The following is a 21,145-nucleotide window of genomic DNA, read 5'->3' as shown; positions in this document are numbered from 1 at the left end:
CCAGCCCACGCCCCCTGTAAATCACACTGCCCCCCCTCCACTTGCTGCCCCACAGCCAGTGGGATCCCACACCGACCCCAGGGAAAGGAGGTGAGGGCAGCAGCTCTCAGAACAGGAGAGGAGGGTGTTGCCCTGCCTGTCATGGCCTCACCGTCTCCACCCCATCTCTCCTGGCTATGGTCAGGAGCTTCTGATAAAACTTGCTGGGTGACCTTTGCCTCCTTGGAAAGCTAAGCCCCTGCTTGCATTCTATGTTCTCCAAAAGCCTTCATGCTCTCTGTCCAGAGGCTTGGGGCTGTTCTTTACCCCCTTTCCAGCCTGTCCTGGTAGCCTCCACACACAGGGAGGCTCCACACACAGGAAGAAGGCCCTTCTCCTTCTCTCCGCCATGCTGGATGCACTCAGGGTCCACCAGAGAAGCTGGAGGAGGGAGAACAGGCAGTGAATGAGCCTCAGGACTCGCCTTTCGTGGCCCTCTTGCAGCTCCTCCCAGTGCAGCAGCAACAGCCTAGTTCCCCTCTACAGATATCCAGCCAGATCACATCAGCCCCCAGTCAAAACCCCACCTCTGTCTGGGTAAAGCCCAAGTCTACACAAGCCCTGCCCTTAGGCCTTCTGACACTTCCTTGACCTCATCTATGTGGCTCTCCCTTAACCTCCCCTTCCCTCCTCTCAACCTCTCACTGCCAGCTTCTCAGGGAGAAGGCCTTCCAGGACCATTCTCTCGGCAAATGCAGATCTTCCTTCATTCCTCACCCCTCTCCCTGTTTTTTTTTTTCTTTTTTTTTTCCTCTCCCTGTTTTATTTTTCTCCAGCTAACATACTGGCTGGACTTCTCTGATGGCTCAGTGGTAAAGAATCTGCCTGCAGTGCAGGAGATGCAGGAGATGAGGGTTTGATCCCTGGGTTGGGAAGATCCACTGGAGGAGGAAATGGCAACCCACTCTGGTATTCTTGCCTGGAAGATTTCACGGACAAAGGAGCCTGGTGGGCTACAGTCCATGGGGTCTCAAAGATTCGGACACGACCGAGCATGAATGCAACATATTGGTTATTTGACTTATCATTCGCACTGGCTGTTTTACTTATCATTGTAAAGTAACAATCATCTCAGCCCCAGCTATGATGACCGCAACATGAGAGCAGATGCTCTGTCACCGCTATATCCTTGGAACGCAGTTCTGTGCTCGACCCACAGCAGGCCCTCCACAAATGCCTTTGAGCGAGGGGATGCAGAAATTAATTAAGAGAGCAGCATATGCTGTTTTGCCCTCCCAGGCAGGGGAAGTTCCCTCCTGGTTATGGAAATCCTGAAAAATGCCAGATGTGGACTTTCGTAAGAGAGAAGGGGTCACTCCCCCACCCCATCCAAACACACTTCTTTTATATTTTTTACAGAGTGCTTAATCCGCCCCTTTGATCCCAGTTGTCACTCTTGACTGAATTATCTCCAGTTTTTTGTGATTTTTTTTCTGCATTTTTTTAATCAGGGATTCCATAAAAGGTACAGATCTGAAGCCTGCAGCTTGGTGAAATTTTACATGTACACCCACCTGGGTGACCACCACACAATTCAAGATCTGAGCCATCTCTCCCACCACACAAGGTCTCCCTACGGCTCCCCACCCTCCTGACAACAGAATACAGTATGGACACTTTTGTGTCCAGCTTCTTCTGCTCAGCATTGTATCTGTGAGAATTTCCTACATGGTCTGTCCTGTGTTACAGGAGTTGGTTTTTTATTATTATTATTGCTATTTATATTCCTCTTCACACCTTCTTGAGTGTGGATTACATGCTTTTGTTGTTTTGTTGTTGTTTTTTGGCCGCACTGTACTTCACGCCATGTCTTAGTTCTCTGACCAGATTGAGCCCCTGCCGCCTACAGTGGAAGCTCAGATTTCTAACCACTGGACTGCCAGGGAATTCCCTTGAGCATAGATTTTAAGATCTGGACCAAATCTTTCATTAGCCTCACAAAGGACATGTGGAGCCCCCCACACTGGCTCAGCCCTCTGGTCTCTGGCTTTTCGTGGACACACAGGCTAGAGAGAGACTCAGTTGCTCTGCTCCAGACTTGGGGACCTCATCACAGACCATGGTTGGTGGACCAGTGTTGTAGGAAAGGGCTTGGGCCTTGGAATCAGGTCTGGGTTCAAATGGCTAATCGTCACTTCTTGGCATTATGACCTTGGATGAGTCACTAAACCTTTGTTTCTTGTCTTTTCTCTCTCTCTCTTTTTTTAAAAAATATTTATTTGTTTATTTATGTATTTGGCTGCACCAGGTCCTAGTTGTAGCACTGAGGATGTTCAATCTTCATTGAGGCATGCGGATCTTTAGTTGCAGAATTCGAACTCTTAGTTGTAGCTTGTGGGATCTAGTTTCCTGACCAGGGATTGAACCCGGGCCCCCCGCCTTGGGAGCACAGAGTCTTAGCCACTGGACCTTCAGGGAAGTCTCCCTTTATTTCTTCCATTCATCTGTAAAATGGAACTATAATTACACTACTAACTGTGGCACTGCTGTGAAGATTAAAGAAAATGACGTGTGAGTCTGGTGCTCAGGGCATGGTAGACGCTTGATAAATGCTAGTTGTTTTTATTTCTGCTTACACCACCTGATGCTCCTCCAGGACTGTCTACCAGGATCTTTGCCCCACAGGCCAAACCATAGCTCTTTCCTGGCCATCTCTCCTCAGCCCTGCTGGGCTACCTGCTCAGGCCTCAAGTTTCCCAACTTTCAAAGTACTTTTATAAATAGGGACAGGGAAGCAACCGGAAATTAGAAGAAACAGGAGGAAGGACACGTACGTTTACAAGCACCATAATGAAAGCTTTGTATCCTCACTGGCTTAGATTCATTATCAGGTCTTTCTGCCAGGACTTTGAACTTGAGCTCCGCAAAGTGCTGAGTGAAGAGGTAGCTTAAATGCAGGAGGCAGGTAGCAATCTGAGATTCAATCTGCCCCTCACCCCTCCAGGGAGACGCCTGGGCTGCTCCCACCCACCCAGGAGGGGCTGTTGCCTCCCAGCTAGAGAGCTGTGGTCCCCACCTACATGGGCACACATGGAAGGGGCTGGGCACATTGTGGGGTTCCCAAAGTCACCCCATGACTCAGCTCCTGGGGCTCCCAGCCCGTCCACAACAACACATTGCACACGCTGTGGCTGTGTCAAAGGTGCCTTGGGAGTGCTTAGTCATGCCACCTCACCGTCCGTGATGACTGAGGAACCATCCCAAAGGATTGATAGCAGTGATGGTTCTAAATAGTGTTTGATACGGGCCACAATTGACAGTCCCTCAGTCACAGATTAAGTGGGACTCAGAGTGTCTTCAGAATCATTGCGGTCTTTGCTGGTGAGATCGGGGCCGTCAGCGAGCACTGAGCCCCTCCACCCTCAAGGTCCTCCTTGCAGGGAGATTCTGGAGCCATGTTCCAGGAGAATACTCACACTGTCCCTGTGGCAGTTGCCCCACAAAGACACACTGCAAGACACTAGCAGCCACTGCACAGCAGATAACGATATGATAATGATATGATAATGATATGATAATGACGAACATTTGTTGAGTGAGTGATGAATCTGCAGCAGGCGCTTCGTGCCTTGGCGCACTTAATCCACTCTGCAGTTCTGTGAGGTGGTACTCTGGGTTGAATTGTGTCTCCCCCTAAAAGATGTTGAATTCATAACCCTCCGGTACCTGGCAATGTGACCTATCTGGAAACAGGGTCACTGTGGATGATGAAGTTAAGATGAGATCATAGGCTGGGTCCACATCCAGTTCAACCAGCGTCCTTATAAAAAGGGGAAATTTGGACACAAAGACTCACAGGGAGAAGGTCATGTGGAGACGAAAGCAGGGATGGTGTGGTGAGTCTAAAAACTAAGAAATGCCAAAGACTCTCAGCAAACCCCCAAGAGCTAAGGGAGAGGTCTGGATCCAATTCTCCCCCACAACCCTCAAAAGAAAGTAACCATGCTGACACCTGGATTTCAGACTCCTAGCCTCCAGAAATACACCTCTGTTATTCAAGCCTCCCAGTATGTGGTACTTCATTACAATAACCCTAACAAGTTATCACAGTACAGACTGAGGTTTGCCCCTCATGGGGCTTTAGAGAGTTGGGATGATGGAGGATCTGAGGTGGGACCAGCAGGGTTCCCGAAGGGCTGTCTGTGCCCTGACAGTTGGGCAGGTGTCCCCCTCTCCTTGCCAGTGGGCGTCCACGCCTACAGCAGCAGGAAGTTTCACACCCAAGCCTGGTGTCTTGTTTGTTCCCTCACATTCTTAAGGCCTAAAGACTGAAGTCAGTGACTGGGGAAGGGAGCTGCTAACACAGTCCAGAGGCTGTAGCGAAAGGAAAGGGTCTCACACCCACAGCGGGAGGGTCTGGCTTGAGGATGGAGGAGCTACCACAATAGCCTTTCCTTTTTACTCTTTTACTCTTCAAGATCCTAAATGAACCTCTGGTGTAGGCAAAGACCCTGACAAGGCCACAGAGTGGAACAGCAAGGGCGCAGGCACAGAAGGGAAGTGTTGCCATGTCAGGAGGATGTGGTGAAGAGGGAGTAGGTGTGCCTGTCCAAACTGTGTTTTTTTCACTTATTGGCTAGGGGAAGTTGGTCTGACTTGGCCCCATCTGTAAAATGGAAATAATAATGTTATAGCCTTACCTTATAAAATAGTGGCAATTAAAAAAAACCCTCACTTAGACTTTCCTGGTGGTCCAGGGGCTAAGACCCCATGCTCACAATGCAGGGGGCATGGATTCCTGGTCAGGGAACTAAGATCCCACATGCTGTGCAGAACTGCCAATAAAAAAAAGCAGAAAAACCTCACTTAGCACAGCCCATGGACGTATTAAGGACACAGTGTTATTGGTTTTTCTAATGATTGTTACAGGGATGACCCTGAACCAATCCTGAAAACAAATATGGTGTGGAGGGAGCAAGGTCTCCTGTGTAGAGAGGTAGACTATGGGGCACCAGCCACCAGGCCTGGGTTCGCGCCTGACTTAGCCCCAGCTCCTTGGCTGAGCTTGAGTGAGGTCGAGGGAAGCTGGGAGGGCCAGATTTTAGCTCTTGCAGCCTCTGCATTAGGCTGGAAGAAGGAAGGGGTCCCTGTCAATTCTCAGATGTACATCCTTAGTGCTAGGGCTGTGCTAGCACCCGAGGCTCTAAATAGCTACTTGGCTTGTCTTCCTCTGGGTGCCAGAAAGAGCGGGGTTTTCCAGGAGTCATCATTTCCGGGTTTGATTTGTTCCCCAGATGGGGTGTACTGGGAGGGGCAGATGATCTGGGCTCTGGTCCTGGCTCATTCTGGACTGGCATTGGAAGACTTGGGCCTCTATCTCCCCACAAGTAAACCAACTCTTGGTTCCTTTTGGTGATGAAATTTTGGATGTTCTTCCTTACCTCAAATGACAGTAGGTACTCACGGAGTGACTCCTAAGTGCCAGGGGCAAAGGTTCCCACACACTTTATCCATTTACTCCTCATAGCTCTAGGAGGTAGCTGCCATTACTCTCCCACTTTGCAGATGAGGAAATGGGTCTCTGAGAGGCAGGTAGCTTCCCTGAGGTCCTGCAGCTAGTAACTGGCAGAGACGGAACTTACACTTTCATAGCTTTGTTCCAGAACTTGTTCACCACTCCAACCCTCTCTGCTCTCCATCCTCACTCACCACGTGTCACTGGGGCCACTCCCCTGAGCACGTTCTCCAGAAGTGCCTCCTTTTTGACTAATTTTTAAAGATGGCATTAAGAATAAGGTAGGGGGGAATGTGCTGCCACAGCCGTGACTCATTATGGAGAGAAGGCATCATGTTTTAATACGCGTACTGCCTCACCAGGTGTGGGCACCACTCCCTTCCTGCCCTCCCCCACCCCGCTCCACCCTGCCCTGAGCACCAGCCACAACCCTGCCTGGCCCGGGAAAGGTCCCAGCTCTGGCTGTAACTCAGGCCCTCTTGTGACCAGAGTAAACCCTCCGCTCCCGTTTCCCAGGACCAGGCCTTCCCTGCACCCTGGGGTCTCAAGGCTCCTCACCTGTTGTCTGATGCTATGTGCTTCCTTGCCACCAGGCTCCTCTGACACCCTCTGGGGCCTTCAGGTGTGGGCTTTCCGGAAGGGTCTGCCCACCTGGAGGCATGTCTGGTGTTCAGACCCCAGCCCAGCCCTGCATCGAGCAGTGTCTCTGCAGCAGGGTTCCCACGGTAGGTTTCACAGCGGGTCCAATCTTGTTCTACAGCACCCAGACCCACCCCGTCAGCCTGCTCTGTGCACTTGCCTCACATTTTGATGTGTTGAGATTGCTATGAAATGTTTGAATGGACCAGCACTCCCTGGGCTGGCCTCATGTTACACTCTTTCCATGCCCTTTCCTGGAGCCACCGCCACAAGGGTATGTGTGGGCATCCTGGCTGGTCACTCAGGACTGCAAAACGACCGAGAAGAGAAGCCATGCCCTGGGCTGGTTGGATCTGCCTGGTTTCTATGATGACCAAGTGGGTGGCTCTGGAGCGTGTGAGCACCCAGCAGAGCGTGGCTCTGGGAAAGCCTCTCTGGTCCTCACGGGCATGTAAACACAGAGACACGGCATCCCAGAGGCCGGCACAGATCGGAGCTCTGGCCAAGGGGTGCTGGAATCCGCAGTTTGGTTTCAGGCTCTGGTGTCTTCAGCTCTCGACATGAGAGAAGCTCATAGAAAACCCTGGAGGAAAAGACCTGAGATTCTTCCTCTAAAGATATTAAACACATACACACAAACTGAACGCTCCAAGTGAAAATGTGTTTTCTGAATTACTCACCACAATTTAAAAGTATTTCACAGAGAAATCTGGATTTTTGTCTTCTTTTGAAAAATTGGAAACTCTGGCAACATTGGGACTGGGCTCTTGTGTGGAAAAATTAGCAGGAGCTGAGGGTCCTCACTCTGGCTTAGCTTCTCATGCAGGATCGTTTTAACCGTGACTCATTCTCCTATCCAGTCCTCTTCCCTCTTTCTGTTATCTGCATTCTTCCACAGGGAGGTGAATTTCTTTTATTTAAATCCCATGTGGTCCAGCTGCCAAAATAAGCCCAGTAATTTGAGGAAGCCCTGTGTACTCTTCCTGCTCTTATTCATGCACAGACCACATGAATATATTGAGGCTCTGGGAAGTCCTGATATTTCCAAAGCATAATGGTTCCCATCTGACACAGTGGGTGTCTCCCCAGACAGGGAGTGGGTGCCTCCTCAGACAGTCCTTGTGCCTTTGGGGCAGCTCCCTCTGCCCACTGCACCCCCACCTGGAGAATGCTTTGGCATCTTCTCAAAGGCCTGGGCAGGTCTCCCTAAGCTGGCTGAGGAGCACCTGTTGATGTGGGAGATGTTGCTGTTTGACTCACAGAGAGACAGAGACAAAATGGATCAAGTGATGAAGAACTTCAAACCCAGAGCCAGTGAGTCAGCGTCTCACCCTCAGCCTTTTTCTTGACCTGGACATCCCCTCAGGAGCCTGACTGATGTCAATATCCTAAGGGTTATCAGTACTTAGACTCTCTCCCCTGGGGAGCCCTGACCACTGGTTTCAGGCCTCCCAGGCTGGGTGTTCTGCTTAGGTGGGAGCGCTGACTCAGACACAAGCCATGCCCGTGCCTAAAGCAACTCTAGAGATCTTCCCATCCTATCTAGTTCTTTCATGTCAGCTAGAATCGCTTGGCAATGGCTTCCTGGAGAAAACTGTTGATTCTGAGTCTGATTCAGTGCTCAGCTCACTGAAGAGATACCTGCACTCCACTGGTATCACCTGCCATGGTGGGAAAAGAAAGAGTGGTGGATTTGCCCCAGATGAACATCCTGACTCTGGTCTGTGGGTCAGTTCAGGGGTCTTTCCTGCGGTCAGGGGCAGCTAGTGAGAGGGAGCTGGGTTCAACTGTTAATAAGGGAGCCAGGCATGAAGGAGACAGTTGAGGGCACAACCATCTGGTAGCACGTTGTCCAAGCCAGCCTCAGCCTGCCTGCCACTCCCACAGTCTCCTTCAGAAGCAGTCATGTTGGTGTCACGTGATGCCTCCCCCCACCTCCCTGGTTGCAGCCGACTGGACCGTGGGTGGGGACCCAATCTACAGTCTGATTCACCAGCCTCTGAGGTAACTTGGTAGGAATGGTAGGAAATTAACTGCACCATTCTTTTGGGGGAACAGGAATTGAAGCAAAGATAATAGTTGATGCAAGAACCAAAGCTGATCAACAGAGAGAAGTGCAGAGAGAAGAGAGAAGCTGTGTGGGGTTAGTGATATACCCTAGAGTGACAACCTCCCAATTCCTGCAGCTGACACACCAGTTATGGCAGTAACCATGGGTGAGGGTGTGGGAGGGTAAAAGCCATGCTTGCTGGTTTATCAATAATCAGGGTCCTATAGGGCTTCCCTGGTGGTCCAGTGGAGAAGAATCTGCCTGCTAATGCAGGGGACATGGATTCAGTCTTGGGTGCAGGAAGATCCCATGTGCCACGGAGCAACTAAGCCCGTGCACCGCAACTATTGAGTCTGTGCCCTGGAGCCTGCGAGCCACAACTACTGAAGCCTGTGCACCTGAAGCTTGCACTCCACAGCAAGAGAAGACACCACAATGAGAAGCCTGTGCACTGCAACGAAGAGCAGCCCCTGCTTGACTCAACTAGAGAAAACCCCAGCACAGCCAGAAAGAAAGAAAGAAAATAATCAGGTCCCTCCAACCCACTGAATCTGTTTCTGACCAAAGGAGTTTTTCTTTCTGCGAGGGCTGGCTTGTCAGGGTGGGCTCCAGAGGGCAGATCATGGGTGGGTTGATTAAAGTGACAGCCAACTTCCATCAGAACTCATGCCAGACGCCTTCCTGGGCCACTGTGGGCAGAGCACACTTCCCGTGCCCCACCTCTCACTCGCAGGGTCTAGTAAATATCTCTTGGGGGTGGGGAATTGGGCCTTAAGAGAACATGTGTGAATTCATCAGAGGCTGCAGCCTGGCTCTACCCTTTCACTATTTCAATAAATATTCAAGATGAGCAGATAAGAGGCTGAGCTTATCAGCCAGATTCCCTGGATATACCACTTACCAACAGTAAGACTTTGGCCAATTCACATAAACTACCGGTGCCTCAGTTTTCTCAGCTGTGAAAGAGGGGCAGTGAGGGCCCCTGACAGGGATGCTGTGAGGGATTAAAGTAGGATGGGCACATAGTAGGGCTACTAAGTGTCAGGCCCTGTGCTGGGTGCTGAGGGTACCAAGTGGATTTGGCTCCTGCCCCCACGGAGCCTAGAGTCTAGAATTCAGTGGCTGCTGGGGACTCCTGCACACTTCTGACCTCCACACTGTGGGGAAACTGGGCTTTTCTGGGCCTGGTCTCAGCCAGCCCTGGTGAGGCTGATATTGTGCCCACACGTCTAGTCCTGTTTCTGCCCTCCCACCCAGCCTGGCTGGCAGGTGCTGGCAGAGCCCGTACTCAGGGAGAGGGAGGCATTCAGAGTTAGGGCTAGGGTTTAGGGTTAGGCTTAGGAAGGAGAAGCACTAACATCACCAGGAGCCACGTGGGGGTGGGAGTCCCTCTCCTGAGTGACCACTGTGTAGCAGATATAAGCATATAGACATCCCTTAGGCATTTCGTAGGGTTGCTGCTGACTTGAAACAACAGGAATTTGTTTTCTCACAACTCCCAAGGCCAGAAGTCCAAAATCCAGGTATCAGGTGGGCCATGCTCTTTCCAAAGGCTCCCGGGAGAAGCCTTCCTCGCCTCTTCCAATCTGGTAGCTTCTGGCACTCTTTGGCTTGTGGCTGTAGCACTCCAGTCTCAGCTCTGTCTTCACACAGCCTTCCTCCTACGGGTATGTCAGGCAAGTGTTTGCTCCTCAGTTTTTGTCTCGTCACAACAAAGATTTGGAGTGACGGACATTAAAGCCCCCTCGGCGTGTCACAGCTCTCGGGTCTTGGACAGACGTGTTACAGCTCTCAGGCCTCGAACGGACCGTGTTACAGCTCTTAAATAAATCAGTGTTACAGTTCAGTGTTACAGCTCTATTTTATTTAGATAATAGCAGGAAAATCCATCTTCGAGGTGTGAAGGCACATCGATCCAAAGACGCGAAGAGAAGAGCGCCCCATCACGCGGGAGAGAGAGAGAGCTAGCTTTGGCTCCTCTTTTTATATGTTTTTCTCTCCCTGGGCCTGTCCTATGTAAATTGGGCCAGCCAGGGGTGCTGTTTGTTTTACCTGAGGTTCACACTCCGGTCCTCGGACCTTCCTTTGTTCTACTTTCGCGGGCTTTTCCCTCCCAGATCTTTTAGCCACTGCCATTCTGGACTCCTTTTCCCTATTCTAACTACCTAACAGGTATTTGTGTTTCATCTCTGTGTCCAAATCTCCCATAAGGACAGCAGTCACAATAGATTTAGGGCAACCCTACTGCACTATGCCCTCTTGATCACATCTGCCAGGACTCTATTTTCAAGTAAGGTCAAATTCACAGCTTCCTGTGGATATAAATTTTAAGGGGACACCCAGTACCATCCCTTAGCTATCACCTATCAGAACACATTCAGTATTATTTCCCCCATTCTACAGATGAGAAAACTAAGGCACACACCAGCCCAGGGCCATACAGCAAACCCAGGTCCCTGACCTACAGAAGGCCTCTGAGTCTGTAATGGCGACCAGATGCTAGGTTGCTAGACGAGAGACTGGAGATACACTTATGAGGAAGAAGGAAGCAACAACAGGAAATTCTTAGGGCAACGTCCAAGGCTGCTTATCAGCCCAGGGACTGGACTTCAGCCTCCCAGCCCTCCTCCCTCCTCTTTCCAGGCCCAGGACCCTCAGCCCTTCCCAGCAGCAGGCAGGAAGCAGCTTAGCCTGATACTCTGCTGAGATCTGGGCTGTGCTGATCTGGCATGAATAAGCCAGCAACAGCTCAGGAGGCAAAGCTAGAAGGAATGTTTATCTGGGGCCAACAGAAGGGAGAGGGCTGGAGCCGGCAGCCAGAGACGCTTGCCTGGGAAGGGCCCCATCTCGTGTGTGTGTGTGTGTGTGTGTGTGTGTGTGTGTGTGTGTGTGTGTGTGTGTGTGTTGACCAAAGGCCCTATTGCCTGTGCTGGGGCCCTGCCAGAGCTCGGACAGCTGCTGATTCTGATCACAGGAGTGTGCTCATCAGGGAGGGAGGGCCCTTAGAGAGATCCCAGTGCAGGGGTATCAAATAAATGACAGGTCTACCATCAGAGGAGATGGTTGGATGGCATCACCGACTCAATGGACATGAATCTGAGCAAACTGCAGGAGATAGTGAAGATAGGGAAGCCTGGGATGCTGCAGTCCAAGGGGTGGCAAAGAGTCAGACACAACTGAGTGACTGAACAACAACTATCAGATTTCCTTTCTCTGAATCCTCCTCAACACAGTGCCCCATCCAGAGCTATTATCTACCAACTGGATCTGACAGGAGAGTTAACAGCTGCCCTGTGGTTCCAATTCCAGACCCAGGAGTCTGAGCCTCAGTGATTCCTCTCCAGGGGATTGAAGAGCCTCCACCAGATCCTATAGCTTGGAGAGAGAAGCCGGCCAGTTCTCCCGATCCAGACCCGAGGCTCTTTTTCCTGACATCAGACTTATTACATAGGGTGACACCCAAGCCTTCCTGTCTTCCCACTCCCTGTGAATCATTGCTGGCTGCTGCCAAGAACCAGGTTTCACAGCTGCTGTGCTTGCAGCCCTGGCACTGGCTTCCGAGGACAGCTGCTGCTGCTGCTGCAGGGCGTGCCCTGCCCCCAGGGCAGCTGGTTTGTGGGCCGGGAAAGCAAAGAATGGTGCTGAAGTACAGGTAAGAGTTTGCCCAGTCCAGAGAGTTCAAGGAGGACATTCTGGGCAGAAGAATCAGCATATGTAGAAGGGCCTGAGAGAGCTGAAGGGAGAAGAGGGGTGGGCGGGGGCTGGAGGAGGAGCTAGAGGTAGCAGGGTCCTGGCTTCAATGACATGACACCATTGTCCATGGGACCTGGGTTCTGGTCTTGGCTTAGCTACCACCTTGCTGCGGCTCTTAGGGCAAGTCCCCGCCCTTCTGGGCCTCAGTTTCCCCACCTGTTCGGTAAGAGGGAGCTTTTTTCTTTACCGGTGGCTTGGTGGTAAAAATCTGCTACACAGGAACTCCAGGAGATGTGGGTTTGATCTCTGGGTTGGGAAGATCCCTTGGAGAAGGGAATGGCAACCCTCTCTAGTATTCTTGCCTGGAGAATCCCATGGACAGACGGGCCTGGCTGGTTACAGCCCATGGGGTTGCAAAGAGTCAGACAGGACTGAGGGGACAGAGCACTTGGACATAAGCACAGTAAGAGGCAGGATCCTGTGCTACTAATGCCATTCCTGACTTGTCAGCGGTCCCTGGTGCCCTCCTCACTGTCCTGGCTGGTGGAGGGGACCAGATGCTGATCCTCAGAGAGGCTCAGCCTGGCTGGGAGCTGGCCCGGTGGTCCCTGGGCTTCTGCAGGAGCAGGATGGGGAGAGGGACATGATGTCCTTCTCACCTTTGTGCACTGGGGCAGGAGGCAGCTTGGCACAGGGTACCAGCCACCACACAAGTCTCTGACCCTGGTGAGTCATGCACCTTCTCTGGGCCTTTCCTCCAAAGGGCAACAGATCACTGGACCCAGGGCCCTGGCAGCTGGTGGGGCGGTTGGAGCCGGGGGATGCCTGCATGGCCAAGGAATGTGTTTACTTCCCCCCCTGTTGAGAGGAAACCCAGCAAGGCCCCTGCTGGATTCCTTCCCAGCCAGACCAGCAGGACTTTCTGCCTCCTCCCCAGGCCAGCCACATGGTTCTAGGCAGCGCCTCCCACCAGCCACTTTTCAGGGCTATCCCGCATCACTTTATCCTTCCACAAATAGAAAACTGGGCCAGTCGGGGCCACTCACTGGTTTTTGGTCCTTGTCCTGGAACCAGGACCCTGCTCTCCCCTAGCTGTGTGTCTAACCGCTGTGGAGCCCTCACAGGTGCCTTGCTCTCTCTGGCCTCAGTTTCCCCTTTCTCTTATGCAGGGATAGGATGAGGTAAGCTCTGAGGGCCCCTTCAGGCCCAGGAGTCAGGGGAAATCCTGGGGAGGCAGGGTGATTTGGGGGCTGTGAGCCCAGGCTGCCATTCATTCACCAAGGTTTCAGCACCTGGATGTGCCACGTCCCATTCTAGGTGCCGACACACCAGCAGCAAGCAAGACAGATGCAATCCCCGGCACCAGCGCCGGAGATAGGCATTGAACAGACACCTAAGTGTGTTGAGAAGGAGAAGACTCCATGTGAATAAGCTATCAGAGTGGTGAGAGATGGCAGGTGGTGGTCAGGGAAGTCTTCGTCCTGGAGGTGACATTGAAGCTGAGATGTGGGGGAAGAGGTGGTGCCCATGTCATCAAGAAAGGGGCAGAAGAGAGCATTCCAGGCTGCAGGAGTGGGCTGTCCGAAGGAGTGAGGAGGAAAGACTCGGTAGGGGACATGCAGACCAAGGCGCTAACTTCACCATTAGAGCCCTCGGGACTCTAGAAAGGACCCTTAACCTCCCCGAGGCTCATTGTCATCATCTTAAATTAGCCAAAATATCTAACCTGCAAGATACTCACTAGGATTTAATTACATAGCTTATTCCAGGGCCTTATGAAGAATAAGTACTCAATAAATAGCAGCAAAGTATCTAGTTATGCCCTGTGTGTATATGACTTCTTTCTTTCTTCCTTTAAAGCTATTGTCTGATCAAGGGGAGAAGACGGGGGCCTGGGGACCCCCACGAGAGGATGGGGAGGAAATAGGGGCCTTTGGGCAAGAAGGATGGAGTGCAGCATGACAAGGCGTGGGGACAGACAAGGGCTGTGCCCCCAGGGGAGTGGGACGGTGTGGGGAGAAGCTGGGTGGGGCTGGAAGGACATCAGGTGCGGGCGGCACTGGATTCTGGGGTACGGATCTCAGTCCTCAAGGGCTGAGCCAGGCGTGGCCTGGCAAAGGTCAGGGCTGCTCTACCAGAGGCGGCTGAGGAGGCTGAAGGGTGGGGTCCTCGGGAAGGCTGTGAGACCCCACACGGAGGGCCACAGGGGTGCAAAAGGACCACGGCTGGTGGATGGCAGTGCAGGACGCCTGGCCCCTCAGCACCGTGACTTCTCTGCGCTGTGTCATTACATCATCCATCCTCCCACCCACCCGACCCAGGCCCAGCCCATGGCCGCGATGCCAACGTACCACGAGGGAGCCCTGGACTCTGGGTCACCGCGGGCCCCAGCAGCCTGACCCAGCCCTCCTCCCCAGAGCAGGGCACCCCTTGCCCCCTCAGCCCCCCGCTAGCCGCACTCCCCTTCTCCCAGAAGTGGGGGGGCTTTGGCCTAGGTGACCAGGCCAGTAAAGGGGAGCAGCCACAAGTGGAAGGAGGCAGGCTGCCCACAGAGCAGCAGAGATGGAGCGAGGACCGCCAGACCTGTGAGCCTGTGCAGGGATGGCGCCTCCATGGACAGGTGTAGACACTCCCGGAAACATAGGTCTGGAATGCACTGAGGCCAGGACTGGGGCTTTTGACGCCACCTGCCCCATGGTGGGAAGGATGACCCCAGACCTCCTGAGCCCTCAGAAGTGTGGGGGGCGTTTGGAGAGCAGAGCTGCCCTGGGCCAGACAGTAGGAGGGCGAGGTGTCACCCTGGGGAGCCCGGGGGTCAGCAGACTTCAGGGCTAAACCACAGCGAGTCACCCCAAAGCCCTGGATGTGGAGCTGGGACGATCTAGGGCCCTGGATAAGGAGGATGCATGGGGCGGGGGCGGGGGGGGAACCAAGACCACCCCCAGCCCTGGGCATGGACGGGACTCCCCCTCCTCCTAGTTGCTTAGGGGGCTGGAAAGGGCCTGCAGGGGAGGATTTAGAGCCAACTCTGCCCCTCCCCCATGGGCCAGGCCCCCCAGGGGTCCCGCTGGTCACTAAAAAAAAAAGAAAAAAATTAAAAATAAAAATAAAGCTATTGTCTGATTATATTTTGTAATCCATTCTTTGTTTTTCTTTATTCCTTTGTTCCTAACTTTGCACCTTAATGCTACATTTTACATATTTCTTTAAATTTCTATAATGGGAACATTATTATTATTATTACTAATAGTAGTAACAATAATAGTAATAAAATGAGAATGTGGGAGAAAGTATGTAAGCTGTTATGCAAATGGGAGGAATTCTTATCACATATTCCAAATGTCTCAAACTTCATTGATGTATAATACACTGCATCACAGAGTCAAAAGCCGCTTGCAAACCTGAAGCCTCACCCATGTGTGGGGAAGCTGTGGATACTGAGTCTCTTTTCTCATGGGGCTCTGGGAAATGGCATAAGGGATACACAGGCAGATCCTGCGAGGAAGGGAGGGAGTCGGGAATAGAAGCTCTGGGCCCTTGTGAGCACTGTCAGCAGGACTCTGACCCTCCTGAGGGAGAAAATTGGCTGTATACAGACTGTATGAATGAAGATGAGGAAGACTTTTCTAACACATTCCTAACAATTCAGTTCCAAAGATGAAATGACTACGAGAGGTAGTGATTGTGTGAGCTGTCCTAATCCTTTAAGGAATGGATTCAAGCCTTGGATGGAAAGATGGTATTTTTGAGGGGTGGTGGAGGATATGGAAAATTTGGAAGAGATAATGCCATCAATTAGGAATTGATTCGACTATAGGAAACAAGTTCAAAACAATGGCTTCCCAATATGGATGCTTATTTCTTTCTCTCATAAAAGTATAAAGTAGTCGAATAAAAAAAAAGTATAAAGTAAAAAAATATATAAAGATGGGAAGTCCAGGGCAGTGGTGGCTCTCCTAGCTAGTTCACGTCCTTCTAGTTCACGTCCACCTTCCCTATGGTGCAGCACTCATCCTAGTGATACAAAAATGTGGCCATCATACCCACATTCCAGGAAGCAAGGCTGAAGAGACAGAGACAGAAAGGTGGACAGACAAAGAAGGAAAGAACAAAGGAAGACTCAGAAGCTGCCTCATCTTGTTGGCCAGAACTTAGTCACATGGCATACCTACTGGCAAAGGGGCATGGGAAATGAAACGTAGTCTTTATTTTAGGTAGCCATTAGCGAAAGCATGTGTACTCAGTCATGTCCAATTTTGTGACCCTAGGGACTGTAGCCCATCTGGCTCCTCTGTCCATGGAATCTTCCACTCCAAGAATACTGGAGTGGATTGCCATTTCCTCCTCCAGACTGGCATCTCTTGCATCTCCTACTTTGGCAGACAGACCACTGAGCCACCTGGGAAGCCCGTTGTGTTAAGTCACTTCAGTCGTGTCTGACTCTTTGTGACCCTATGGATTGTAGCCCACCAGGTTTCTCTGCCCATGGAGATTCTCCAGGCAAGAATACTGGAGTGAATTGCCATGCCCTTCTCCAGGGGATCTTCCTGACCCAGGGATCAAACCTGTGTCTCTAAGGTGAAACCCCTTAGGTAGCCATGGTTCTAGCTAATAAGTCCTTTGGTGGAAAGAGGGAATCAAGGTTGAGGAGCAATCAGCATGTTTCTGATGTCCTTCAGTTCCAAAAGTCCATAAGTTTGTGATTCTTGACCTTCTCTCACTGTAACTAAGGTCCAAACCCTTACTTTTGACCCAAAGTGGGTACTGAATAGAATAGGACAGGCTAAGACTGCTAAGGGAAGGCAGGAAGGACCACAGAAATGCTGTATCAGAGAGGGAACTGCCTCTCTCTCTTCTCCATGCTGAGTGCTGAATCGATATTTGGAAGCCTCTCACCAGGAACCTATGAGCTCAGCAACCTACAAAACTGCCTTTCCTTGAGGTAATGAAATGTTCTGTAGTTTGTTGTGGTTCATGTGCAGGTTGGAAAAGAATTTCCAGACATGAGGCAGAATGAGAGGAGAATAAAGTTTATTAGAGTGGGAGACGCTGTTAGAACAGTGTGCTGGCTCAAGGGAGAGCGGAACACTTTTGCAGGCAAGCAGCCAATTTTTATAGTCTCAAATCAGAGAAAATTCCTACCAGAATGGTGATCATCCTGGTCATCCTAACCAGGTGACTGGTTAGGATGCTATAGGGTAGATAATACAATGGGTATTTTACCTAATATTGGGTCCGGAAACTGGCCAGTTTTGATTCAGAAGCTCGTGGCAACAGTTGCTGTGGGGCTTGGTCAGTTTCAGAGATTTTTATCATGTGACCTTGGTACAGAGCTTCCACACCTGTGACCTTGGTATATGACTCCAAATTGTTGGCTTTCACAGGTGGGTGATTTACAAAGCACACACTTGAAGGATGTTTCCATATCTATGCCAAAATGGGGTGAAGCTGTGGTCCACTATGTCAGGAAACAGCACTGGATTTCACCACTGTGTGAAGGGATCCATTTTGGAATTTAGAATCAGAAAAATGCTTATCTCTAGCTGAGCTCACATGATTTTCTTTCTCTGTAACACATCAGATAACATAGTGGCCCTCTGTTGTGTGTGCTATCTTAGCATTACGAGTCCCCTTCCTTTGGTAACGTCACCAGCTTTTATTTGGGGAACACCCCATTCCAACTCCCCACCCCAGCTTCCAGTCCAGGTGGTTCTGCTGGGGCTGGTTCTACCTCCTCTTCTCTTCCAGGGGGAAGGCACGATGAGCAGGCCTGGCTAATTGAAGTCACAGTGATTCCTTCCTGGATTGGATTATGACTCGTTCTGGGATGTTTACATGACATCCTTGAGACTTTTGCTAATATTATTGAGGAGTGGGAGAAGTACATGCTCTCCACTGGGGACGTTAAGCTGATAAGACACAAATCTGAAGCTGCTGGTGGCCATCTTTGCACCTTGTAGAAAGAGCTTGCTTGAGAATGAGGGAACGAGGCAACACAGAAGATGGCAGCAACACATTCCTGATGACACAGGTTGAGCCTATGAGGCCAGGCCATCCCTGAATTTCCCAGTATTTCCCTAAATTTCCCTGTAAATGAGTCAATATATTCTCTCTCTCTCTCTTTTTTTTTTTTTTTTTTGCTTAAGTCAGTTTGAACTCAGTTCCCATGACTTACAAATGAAATAGTCCTCAGTCAAATACTAACCAAACTACAATTCTGCCTGAAAGTGGAGATAAGAGTTTTGTGATTAAGAACGATAAGTTACCAAAGATTCTTGATTTACCTGCTGCTCAGTTTCTTTCATAGGAAACATGTTGGGAGTTAATGAGCATGCCACCTGTGGCAGAGTGCCTGCAAAAGTGATTGCCAGTGATTCCTCTCATCCCTATGCATGGGTGCCACTCTTCCCATTGGGTTGTGAAATCCATTGTTCTCCTCTTAAACCATGGATCTTGGTTCGTTTTATGAGTTGCTTTGACCCATACAGTTGATTTCAGGGGTGCTGTGATAGTTCCGGGCTTAGGTCTTCAGAGGACTGGCAGCTTTTGCTTTTGCTCTCTTACAACCTGAGGTGCTATATAAAGTCTGGCTAACCTGCTAGAGAGATCCTGTGAGAGAGCAGGTCCAGGCAGCCCCAGATGTTCTAGGCACCACAGTGGAGACACTATGCATGTGAGGAGAGCCATCTTGGACATTTAGCCCCAGGCAAGCAGGGCAAAGAACAGGAAGTGTGGTACATTCCTGCTGATGTTACTTGACCCTCTGGATTTAGCCATGCCTGAAGGCAGTCAGTCCAGTTGGATGCAGCTGAATGCAGTAGCTGAAACTCCAATACTTTGGCCACCTGATGCAAAGAACTGACTCATTGGAAAAGACTCTGATGCTGGGAAAGACTGAAGGCAGGAGAAGAAGGGGACGACAGAGGGTGAGATGGTCGGATGGCATCACTGACTCAATGGACACAGGTTTGGGTGGACTCCAGGAGTTGGTGATGGACAGGGAGGCCTGGTGTGCTGCAGTCCATGGGGTTGCAAAGAGTTGGACACGACTGAGCGACTGAACTGAACTGAATTGAATTGAATGCAGTAGACTGAGTAGTCCCAACACCAAATAGAGACCAAATAGAGCCCAGACGAGTCCACCCAAACCTAAGGATCACAAGAAAGAACAAATTGCTGCTTTTTTTTTTTTTTTTTGCCACAAAGCATGTGGGAACTTATATCCCTGACCGGGGATCAAACCCGTGCCCCCTGCTGTGTAACTGTCAAGTCCTAACCACTGGACCGCCAGGGGACTACCTCAAATTGCTGCTTTAAGTCATTAAATATTGAGTCGGTTTGCTACACAGCAATAGCTGACTGAAATGCCCACTTGAGCAACTTTAAAATATCAGGATGTGTTACTGGGTGTTTTGTTTGAATGAGGGCCTTTTGAGAGATGGCGGTGGGAAAGGTCAGGACTACGGGTCAGATGAGTGGAGCCTGAGGACGATGAGGGGAGGAACTCTGCTTTTCAGTGGCTGGGAACTCAACTGGTAGGAGAGAGAGGACAAGGTCAGGGTTTCAGCTTAAGAGGCTGACTGCTAGTGGTTGGGAAGGCAAGTGCAGAGGGATGGTCATGAGGTCATGAGGCTGACCCTGGGGCTCTGAAATCGCAGGTCATTGGGTCCTTACCAGGTTAGAAGCCTCAGGTCTGGAGAAACAAGGGTTATGCTTTTAAGGCTTCTACCCTCCTGTTTTTCATTAGCCTGTTTTATTTAGGATTTAACCTTCTCAATCATCTCAAATCCCTTTTGAAAGTGGGTGGGAGGCAATGGCTCACAGTCTTCTGAGAGCTGGGATTAACCCTGGGACCCAACTTGAGGGACCGGAGCTGGCAGGCAGCCCCCTGGCTCCACTGGCTCTTCTTGGGAAAGGCCCTCAGGTGTGTGAATGTGTGAGTGTGTGAGTGTACATGTGTACAAGTTGTGTGTGTGAGTACTTGTGAGAGCTGGGTGGAAAAAATGGGTGTGTGCTTGTATGTGCTTGAGAGTATGAATGTATGTGAGTTATGCGTGCACACAAGTGAGTATGAAGAAAGCTGGGTGAACCTGGATGTGCATTCGTGTGTGCAAGCATGTTTGTGTGAACGTGTGTAAGTGTGATCATGAAATGTGTGTGTTGGTGCGATATGAATGTGTTTGTGTGTATCAGTTGGGTGTGATTTGGGTGGAAATGCGTGTTAGTGTGAGTGTGTTGAGAGCATGCTGATGGGAGAAGAACAGGCGTGTGTGTCTGAGTGTGTGGGGGTTAAGTCCATCCCCATCACAGCATCAGCGTGATCTTCAGAAAACCGTTTTCTGGATTGGTTTACAGAAAAACAAAGTGCTGAGCGTGAGCTGCTTCTAGGACCAGCCCCCTGCCGGACCCTGTGACCCTTCACCGACAGACTGTCCCGGCAGCCTCCCCGCCCCCATCCTCACCCCCACCCCTGCCTCCCTCCTCCCTTGTGGCCTCCTTCCGCACGCTGATCACAGCTGGTCATTCCCACCTCGCCCCTGCACCTCCCTGCCCCAGCCCCAAGGCTGCTCTGCCCCTCCGGGGGTAGGAGAGTGAGGAGGGGTGGGCCGCCCCGGGGCCGAGATCCAAGAGAATGCCGCTGCGCCAGAGGCCCTTGTGAAACTTTTTCCTGACAGCAGTGAGGCTGAAAATCCCCAGGCCTCCGCCTTCGCGGACTGACGAGGTCACTGCTCCCTTGCGCTGGGATCCCGCTCTCCGCCGCCCTCTTCTGGGCGTCCGTCGCGGGCGAGGGCAGAGGGCAGCCGGCCTCGCACCGCACCCCACCCGCTTCGCTGCCACACAGGGATCAGGGGGACGCTTTCCAAGGCCTAGGATCAGAGTTTATTGTCTCTTCCATGCTTATTGCAGGTCTGACACTCGCTGGATGCCAGGAAGAGAAAATGAATGTATACATTGGCTCACTAGTCGAAGGGGAAACTGAGGCCCAGGTGGGGTAACTCTCAGTGAGCTGGTTGCCCATGCAGAATACATACTGTCAAGTGCCCAAGGCTTGCCCTCCCGTAGCTTCATGGATAGGGGTAGGTGGACGAGTTCTGGCCTTTGCCTACTCAGCATGAACCTTTCTCAGCTCACTGGGCTGCGCTACTAATTGGAGCAACTGGGCCAGACTGGGGAAGTGGGAGGTGAGGAGCAGAACACAGCCTGCCTCTTCCAGGCTCTCAGGCCAGTCCTACAGCGACTTTGCTGAGCTGGCGGCCCACGCCCGGGCA

The 21,145-nt window shown here is 51.2% G+C and overlaps 1 long non-coding RNA gene across 1 annotated transcript in view; it reads right to left on the bottom strand.

Annotated features, from left to right (window-relative positions):
• Nucleotides 1-2,310: 2,310 nt before the first annotated feature.
• LOC122700383 overlaps nucleotides 2,311-21,145 on the bottom strand; it is a 51,248-nt gene continuing 32,413 nt past the window's right edge. The window contains exon 3 of the long non-coding RNA XR_006342758.1: nucleotides 2,311-2,418. This is a non-coding gene — a long non-coding RNA (uncharacterized LOC122700383). The remainder of the gene's footprint in view (nucleotides 2,419-21,145) is intronic.

This window comes from Cervus elaphus, chromosome 9 (genome assembly GCF_910594005.1).
Source record: "Cervus elaphus chromosome 9, mCerEla1.1, whole genome shotgun sequence".
Lineage (NCBI taxonomy): Eukaryota > Metazoa > Chordata > Mammalia > Artiodactyla > Cervidae > Cervus > Cervus elaphus.
This window is presented reverse-complemented; position numbering and strand designations above follow the sequence as displayed.